Source organism: Labeo rohita, chromosome 8, assembly GCF_022985175.1.
Source record: "Labeo rohita strain BAU-BD-2019 chromosome 8, IGBB_LRoh.1.0, whole genome shotgun sequence".
Classification (NCBI taxonomy): Eukaryota; Metazoa; Chordata; class Actinopteri; order Cypriniformes; family Cyprinidae; genus Labeo; species Labeo rohita.
In genome coordinates, this window is record NC_066876.1 from 17731569 (window position 1) to 17741763 (window position 10195).

Below are 10195 nucleotides of genomic sequence, written 5' to 3' on the forward strand. Positions count from 1 at the left end.
TAAACTCATCAAACAGCATCGCGTGCGTGCTCCTGTTGCGCGCTGGTTAAAGATTGGCCAAGTTGCGTGAGAGAGCGAGATCAGCGCCTCCCTGAGCGAGCGCGAGGATGCTGGAGAGGGGAGAGGGAGGAGGGAGAGGGCAAACAAGTTCACATTTTACCGTCGTCTAACAGTCTCTGACAGTTTTATCGTTCAAGAACAGGTAATGCGTTTGACCGATTCATTTCATGCAGGAGGCTGAATTCAGTAGAAACTTGTTTTGTTTTTGTTACATTTCTACAGTGTCCGAGTTGGGGTGTAGTGTCAGTAAGAAAACTTGTCGGATGCAAGGGATGCAGGCAGAGCCACTGCGAGAAAACAAATATGTTTTCTCAAAACAATGAATTCAATTATTATTTTTTGTCATTTACAACAAAACCTTTTCTTGCAGAACAAAAAAGAAAGAAAGACTCTTTGCACAATATACAATATTATATACAATATATATATATATATATATATATATATATATATATATATATTGTATATTGTGCAAAGAGTCTTATATATTAAAGCTAAAAAGCTAAAAAATGCTGTAGTGTGTCAGTAGGAAACATCAGTTTACATTTCTAAACATTCTGTTTGCCATTAATTGTAATAATCTAGTGAAATTTTTGTTTGGACAGGCAGTCTGACAACAGCCTGTGCTCCACACAGACATCTGATCTCACCATCGTCCAGTCTGTCTCTGGAATGACATGAAGAAACAGCATAACTGAAACAGACTAAATCCAGAAGAACTGTTTCAACATCTCCAAGATGTTTCAAGTAACCTACCTGCAAAGCTACTAGGGCAAAAGCTACTTTAAATGCAAAGGATGGTCACATCAAATGCTGATTTATTTTAGTTAATAGAAGTTCATTGATAAAGAAAATCTATTTATGACATTGTTTTTGACAGCATCCTCATTTTATGTGCCTAACTGCCTAAAAATGTTAACAGTACTGTAGCTTTGTAGGTGTAGGTCTCTTAAAGCATCTTGGAGATGAGGCCACAATTCTTCTGGATTTAGTCTGTCTCCATTTTTACTGTTTCTTAAGACAGACTGGATTGAATGATGGAGAGATCACATCTCTGTTTGCACAAGGAGTCTGACAACAGCCTGTGCTCCACGCAAAAATCTCACTGGATTATTATAATTAATGGCAAAATGAATGTTTAGAAATGTAAACTGATATTTCCTACACACTACAGCAACAGACTGACTTTAACTGACTTTAAACCATCTTTTAGCTGATGAAAATACTAGTGGCCTAAGACTTTTGCACAGTACTGTATATATATATATATATATATATATATATATATATATATATATATATATATATATATGTATATATATATATATGTCTAATGTGGACACTTTAATATTAACCCCTACTCTTCCTCTTCTTATTTATTTATTTATTTTTTATTCAAGAACCAGGCACTTAAAGGTTCTTTGGGTAAACATAATTGTTTTTCTATGGCATCGCTGCAAAAATTTTGGAATATTATATTATATTATATTATATTACATTATATTATAGGCTATTATATTATTACGCCTATATTATGACATGCAAAACAAACGCAATGTGCTCTAAACTTCAATTTAAGCGTTAATTACGTAACTAAAAATTACACATTTATACTCCATACTGTTTTATTGGCATGGATGGTTTCATGAAGAACTTCTCAACTGCAAGCAAAGGTTCTTCATAACGGAAATAGGTTCGTTGGATTATTCTTTACTTGCGCTACCGAAAACCCCTTTTTAAGAACGTAAGGAGTGCGATTTGAAGCATGCAGTATGCAGCGCGCAGTATGCAGCGCGCAGTATGCAGTACGCATGTTCCTCTTAGCGCGCGGTCGGTGCTTTGCGTGTTCGCGTGAGAGCGCTGGTAGGAGTGAGCTCGCTCTTCGGGACAATCCTAAATCTACTTCTCGGTTAGTCACGCAAAGGTGCAGGGGGTTATTTTTTTGAGCACGAAGGTGCGGTATTTGGCTCTGTGAATGAACCTTTTGAAATTACGCGATCGGTCAGTTTGACACCACGCAAACTCAGCCCATTTAATCCCGGTTCAGAGCTGTGACTCGCAGGTAACTGTAATCCGGGTTCTCGCCTATGAATTGGAAGTTGTGACACATTCTGCAACCTTCCTGGCGTGACCAAGGACAGTTTGGACAATGAAGTCTCACTTAAAATGTGCGAATGTCACCTAATGAAAGTAAGCACATGAAGTGCAAGCACAATAGATCTAGTGTTAGTTAATGTGATTCTCTACACCTATGATTACTCTGCTAGAAAACATGTGTGAACTTTAGGACAACTAACCTTCATATAACCACTAAAAATCACCAAAACACCAGCTGTTTGAAACATACTGAGCAGCAGTAATGGTGAAAATTGAAGCGAGAAGATCCTGCAGCATTTGACCACAAACAACACATCCCAAAGGGATGGTTTTTATCTAATGCATTGGCATCAAACATTTTAAATGTGAACTATAAGAATCATTCAAGCATCTGTAGCCTGGAAAACTGGCTTCTGTATTTACATGTAATGGTAACACCTAAAGCCTTTATGTATGATGTATTCATAATGCATGTTGTAATGCATTACATTTTTTTTCATAAATAACTGTAACCAATTTTATATGCATTATAATATTTTGTCTGTTTGTCATGTGTTTTAATGTATTATACTTTCTAAAGTTCTAACAATGACTACTGTATAATGGTGGTTACATTTATTCATGAAATAAGTGCATTATTAAGTGCATTACAAGGTATAATTCATGCATTAAAGCTACTTTTATTATACACTATATTTAAAGGCTTTAACTGAATTGTTACTAATGTTATTTGTAAGTGAATTTGATTACTAACTTTGATCATTTATGAAGAGTGAAAGTGGGGTGCAAACATTGAAGATGAAAAAGTCAATTGTTAAAATAAAAAGAAAGATCAAATGTTGTTTGGCAGGCAAATAAATAACAATGATAATAATGATAAAAGTATTAGATAAATAAATAAAATAAATAAATAAAAATGTTCAAATGTTCAAAATCCAAAACTTCTGTGCTGCTTGCATTTGGTCCCTAATAATTTACACTTTTCCCTAAGTATTTACACTTTGTGAACACGTCCAGCTCTTACCTAGCTTCACTGCATGAGCCGTCCACCCATCAGTGTCATGTTTGTATCTTTGTTGGCAGGAACAGCCCTGAATGGAGGTTTTGAAGTGTCATAACATGGGAAAACATGACACGTCATAGCCTGAGGTTCACCATGCCACCATGAACCTTCTGTTCTGCTTCTCACAGTCCCTGGTGGGGGACCCAAGAGTATGTGCCACTGCAAAGACTGTAGTTGCATCCCAAATGATGCACACTTGTTATGCACTATTATATACGTACTCAACAGTGTATTGTATGAAATATATTATTTTGTCATTCACAATTAAGAGTCTGATAGCCCTTCTCTGTCTACTATGTAATTAAAGCTGCTACATTTAAGTCCATGAAGTGCAATTTTCCTTTTTGGAATTTAAAATTCAATATGTTAAATTCAATATGGTGTCTAACATGTCGAAAGTCTATTGTTTTTACACAATTCTCACCTGTTTTGAACATAATAATAATAATAATGATAATAATACATGTTTTTGAGCAGTAAATCAGAACATTAGAATGATATCTGAAGGATCATTTTGTACATTTTGTAACATTTTGCATGTAGCATAATAATACAACAAAAACAGTTTTTAACAAAAATGAAAGGTCGTGCCAGGTAAAGTTAACTTCATTATTCAGCAGTTTTGCAGTGTAGTTGAGTTAAAACACAAAATATGCTCGAACCCTGAACACTGTACCGGTTAATCATCGCGTGCAGACTGTGTTTGCTCTTTTGCTGTGCCAGGGGTCAGTCAGAGGAGGTGGAGGAATAGTGGACGTTTACCGTTTGTCAAAACAATCACTGCTGGCACGCTACTTTTGTGTAAATAGCAAGATTGGCTGAGATTTTACCAGCATGTTTTTTTTCCAGACGTCACGGGTGTGAATTATGCGCTGATCTACTGAGAAAAATATTTTAGAGTGAATTATTCCTATTGTGTATGAGGTGAATATGTCAGCGGGGACAATATGCTTCTAGTGGCCATGCACCAAAAAAAAAAAAAGTAATCAAAAATAAGATTGAATATGTCTGACTCAACTTAACGACGTTAAACTTCACCAGGTTCGCTTAATCCTCACATTTCTGTGTTTCTTAAGTTAATCAATGTTTTGAATAAAACTTAGTCCTGCATTGGACTAAAACTTGACTGACTTTTCTCACACAGGCTATAACACTGCCATATGTAAATAATTATTCCTTCACTAAACCAGCTCATCCTGATAGTATGAGATTTTGGCCAGATCCTGGCAGTCTGGAGAGGACAGTGCAGCGGGCATCTCTCAGCATGACACAGTGTTGTTTTTGGCTGCCACTCAGGTCTTTTCTGCAGAGCTGTGTTGAGTAACTTGCTGAACCAAATTCAAGCATAACAAACCCTTCAGCCCATCTGAGGAAGGATGTCTGTTCACTTTACCGATGTACTTGACTAACAATACTCGCAAGGGCCAAATGTCCTCACTTATATATTGAATACTATGGCAACTGCTAGTGAGGACATTTTACTGGTCCTCACTGGTTAAAATGCCTTGTAAATCAGACAAAACATGCTTTGAATTTAAATCTATAGTGTTTTACACGTTTCTGTTATGGGTATGTGTTAGTTGATAGAAAATATCATTAACCTCATCTAAAATCAAACAAATTCTATGTAATGTCCTCTGTAATACAGTGAAACGAACGTGTGTGTGTGTGTGTGTAAGAGTGTAGAAACATGCACGCTAAAGCCACTGCAAATATAACAGAAGGAATAATTGAAAGCGTGAGGCAAATTGAAGTCATAGTTTTGTGCTTGAGCAAATTATTATAATAATAATACAACATACATACAACAGGAAACCCATAAAAGAATTTGACTGTTTTAGCCAGAAAATCTTTCCAGCGTATTGTTTATGTGTTTATTGTCTCATCTTGATTGAGCATGACTCAGCTTGATTATTAAATGACTGTAATAACTTTTATAGATTTCCTGTTGCACCCTGCAGTTCGGTTGCACAATTGTAATTCCTACAGGATTTTTATAGCAAAAATAAATAAGTAAGCACAAATCCTTGATAAACTGTTTATATTTGTCATGTCAGATAGCTCAGTTTGTCTCTCACGAGTCAAAAGGAAATGTTATTGGCTTGCTACTACTCCATATTATTTTATTTATTTGTGGTTTTACAGCAAGAGGATTGAAAACACCCCAAAACACACATTTATGTGTTTACTTTATTTGCACTTTATCTATTTACATCTGTAGTTTTTAATTTCAATCCTTATCTTTAAAGAGTTTTTTCTCTTACACACACCACAAATAAAACTTACTGTTTTTTTCCTTCTGTAGCGTTTTACTGAGGCGTGTGTTCATATATCATTCACAAATGATTTATGTAACATTTTATTCCCTAAAACATGGAATGAAAATGTATTTGTTTTAGAGTGATAAAGAGGAAATCTGCTTTATGTGAAACACTTTAATATGTCAATCAAACAAGAATTTTGAACCAATGTTCAGATGCAAATGAGTAGATATTTAACAAGATAATGTATATGCATATTGAAACATTACAGACATAGCAGTTGTACTGTGATTAATCAGCTGGGGTAATATGGTGAGAAGAGCTGAGACCATGTGGACCATGCTCCATAGCTACCGGAGCTTGAGGCACATAGTTCCCTTCCAAAAAGTGTTTAGGGGAAGCGTCCTCCTCTACCTCCCCCACGCTGAAGGGGAATCCACAAGGATAATGTGGGCCCTGAACAGCTGCTGATAGGCATCATTACCCAAGCACACGAGTACAAGAGGCACCTGCAGCCACAGGAAATGCTACCATGTAAAAACAGCATGTCACTTGTAAGACTTTATAATAGCGTTGTTGATATGACCAAGTAGCTCTGTCTAGATAACATCTCAGTGTTGTCAGCTTCAAACTTAGTTCAAGCTCACTAAATGTGGAAACATATCCGGTTCTTCATTTTCAACCTGAAACCAACAATAATAGCTGTTAAAATCTGATCTGACTTTTTGATTCACAAACCCTGTCTGGCACCATTTTGTCTGAGGTCAAATCCGATGTACTTCAGACGATATTTGTATTTGGATGACTTATATAATCTTGAATGTTTATGTTGACATAAACAAAGGAGAAACATCTTATAAACTAAATTATGACCGAATCAGCTGTGTATGCTGGTTTAGATATTCTTCTAGAGCTCTAGATAGAGATGTTTGGGTTTTACAAGAGGATGAAATACTACTGGATGTCTAATAATGAAATGTTGAAGAAAGAAAGAAACAAACAAAAAACATTCACCACCATATATTAAAAGCTCATTCCCTTAGGAAAAAAACAAAAACAAAACAATTTTAGTGTTTAAACGCTTTGAGAATCAGAAGTGTCTGAAAACGTAATGGGGTTGTTGAACTGAAAGGTAATTGTGACTTTTTATCTCACAATTTTTATTTAAAAAGTAACAACTAGCTGAAATGAAATAAAGTTTACAAATTTTATTTATTTATTTTTTTTTTTTTTTACATTTTATGTGTTGTATTTCAAGTAGTGGAAATGTCTTTATGGCTTAGTTTCGTTTAACAGTAACTCTAAAAACATGGCAAAATATGTAAATGTAGGCTAGTCATAATTATGTCTGGATTTTTTGGCATATAAACATGCAAATAGGTATGTAAATATAAAGAACAAATGTTGTAATACATGTATTATTTAATAATTTACAAAGAATGACTTGTAAACAAAGAATTTTATTTATTTGTTAAAGTTTCGTGTTGTGTTTTCATGCTGCAGTTATACATGAACAATAGTTAAGCAACAGTGGAAGTATGGGAAGCATGCGGCGGTCATACCTTAATTAACAAAAAAAAAAAAAAAAAAAAAAAAACCCTCAATAAACTCTGGTGACCTCCTCACTGTCGCCTCTAGTTTCAGGTTTCAAACAGATACTGATGAAACAGTCAGGCAGGAGAATTAATATAAATACATAATGTTTTTTAAATCTCTGCTGGTCACTATTACTGTGATTTTAGCTCTGTGTGTGACAAAAGAGTGTGTTGAAATCTCAAGGCTGATAAGTGAAAATAATTTTACTGAGGGCTTCATTCATTTTGTGAGACTAATATCTGTATACAAATTGTTTTTCTGTTAGTAGAGCCCAATGAGCCAAAATCAAGGAGCAGTTTTGACAGATTTTTTAGTGATTCTAAACTGTAGTTTGGCCCCATCTGTAGGATAAAACACAGCATTGCACCCTAAATAATGGACATGAAAGATTACGTTATCAAGTTGAACAGCACACAACATAAAATTCAGCACAACTCAAATAAACTTATAATTCCTTGAGACCAATAAGAACACCTGGAGAAAAACAAAACTGGAGCCAAATGAAAATTCTGGTTAAATAAGCATAGTCAGAAATAAATAAAAAAAAAAAAAAAACCCTACTTTTGAGCTAAAATGCATCTGAATCATACCAGACTTCTCAATTCTACATATGGATGTGCAATTCAGTGATATTAGTACTGGCTGTGTTTCAAATGGAGTATTATTGTACTGCTTAAAACACACTTCACAGCATATACTGGCTAGTATTGATTTCTTTCTGCCACGGAATAAAAAAAATAAAAAGGAACAGCATTTTTATCACTTTTTATCACACAAATATGACTTTTTTTTATCACGGTTAATAATCTTTGAGAGATAAAAACGCAGAATAATGAGATGTAAAGTCACAATTGTAAGATAAAAGGTCAGAATTGCAAGACAAAGTCAGAATTTGTTAGATATAAACTTAGAATTGTGAGATATAAACTAAGAATTACAAAGGAAAAAGTCAGAATTGTGAGATAATTTAGAATTTGTGAGATGTAAACTTGCAATTCCAAAAAAAAAAAAAACTCTTACAATGTTGTGCAATCAAGTCATTGAAATTAATTGGTTACAGCTAGTTGCAGTTATTTTAAAATAACTGAAACTATAGTTAAGAATATAATATACATTTTATATAAAAATCGCGTATGGGAAAAATTTCTGCCATAATGAAAAACCACTTCCACTAATCTGAGCATCCTGTTGGATAATGGCATTGATTAGCAGCATTAGAGCAGTGCTCTCTAAATCATCTGAAGAATACTACAAGAATAAAAGGCTAAATGACCTTTCTAGACCAATTCACCAAATAACAAGGATCATTTGAGCTATATTTAGAAATAAAGTTTTAGTACATGGAATACTCTGGAACACTTGATTATTTTTGGTCATTAATTAGTCAAACATTTCTATATTAATCTTAGTAATTTAAGCATTAAATATTAAACTCAACTCAAATAAGCATTTTATGAGGCCTACTGCGAAAACAAAAACTCCTTGAGAGCAAGACGCTCCTCTTGAGTGTCTCATGCCAACCTACTTACATGCCCTTGTTAATTGTTGCTTCATATAAACTGCTGCTCCACTTAAGGATGAGATGGGGAAAATAAAAGTGGGGTGGGGGTTTGGTCAGAAGGGTCTTAAACCCATTCAACCCTCAAACTGCACCTGTATCAAACATGCAGGACAGTCAGACATGTATTACTGAACCAGCTTTTTGCAATGGGAAATATGACACCAAATATGACTACAACATCCTGGAATGAGCCATCGAGCACACGCTTTCTGATCTTTAATTCAATTCTTCTTATTTGGACGTTTGTATTCAGAACCTCAGGAAATGTGTTGGTTTTCTGCACTGTTCTCAGAAGCAAAAGTTCGACATCCAACAACGTGCTGCTGATGAATTTATCCGCCGTGGCTCTTTTCAGATGTTGTTTAGATTCACCAGTGTTTTTAGTGTCTTTAATCGTACGAGACTCGGTTGGACTCTTGCTGTGTTGCATTGAGCAGTTCATTTTCTCTCTGTGCAGCTGTGTGCAGTTTCTGACGCTTGTGCTCATAAGTGTGGAGAGATTCTTGGCCATCGCCTTTCCCTTCAAAAAGTAAATAGGAATATAAAGAGAAAATAGGAATATGGATATTGTTCATCTGGATTTCTGGGCTTTTTTATCGTAGTTCTGTCATTGGTAATGTGTGATAATACCTGTTACGTGATGTGCCAGCATTTACAGAAATTGCCAGGGACAGCATACTAATAAAATCACTGACACAGATGTGCAGTTTAGACATTACAGGTTCATCACAATAAATTAGAATGTTGTGGAAAAGTTCATTTATTTTATAATTCAACTCAAATTGTGAAACTTGTGTATTAAATAAATTCAATGCACAAGTAGTTTAAGTCTTTGGTTCTTTTAATTGTGATGATTTTGGCTCACATTTAACAAAAACCCACCAATCTCAACAAATTAGAATACTTCATAAGAGCAATACAAAAACCATTTTTAGTGAATTGTTGGCCTTCTGGAAAGTATGTTCATTTACTGTATATGTACTCAATACTTGGTAGGGGCTCCTTTTGCTTTAATTACTGCCTCAATTCGGCGTGGCATGGAGGTGATCAGTCTGTGGCACTGCTGAGGTGGTATGGAAGCCCAGGTTTCTTTGACAGTGGCCTTCAGCTCATCTGCATTTTTTGGTCTCTTGTTTCTCATTTTCCTCTTGACAATACCTCATAGATTCTCTATGGGGTTCAGGTCTGGTGGGTTTGCTGGCCAGTCAAGCACACCAACACCATGGTCATTTAACCCACTTTTGGTGCTTTTGGCAGTGTGGGCAGGTGCCAAATCCTGCTGGAAAATAAAATCAGCATCTTTAAAATGCTGGTCAGCAGAAAGAAGCATGAAGTACTCTAAAATTTCTTGGTAAACTGGTGCAGTGACTTCTTCCAGACTCTAGGACCTTGGTTTCCAAATGAAATACAAAACTTGCTCTCATCTGAAAAGAGGACTTTGGACCACTGGGCAACAGTCCATTTCTTCTCCTTAGCCCAGGTAAGACGCCTCTGACGTTGTCTGTGGTTCAGGAGTGGCTTAATAAGAGGAATACAACAAATGTAGCCAAATTCCTT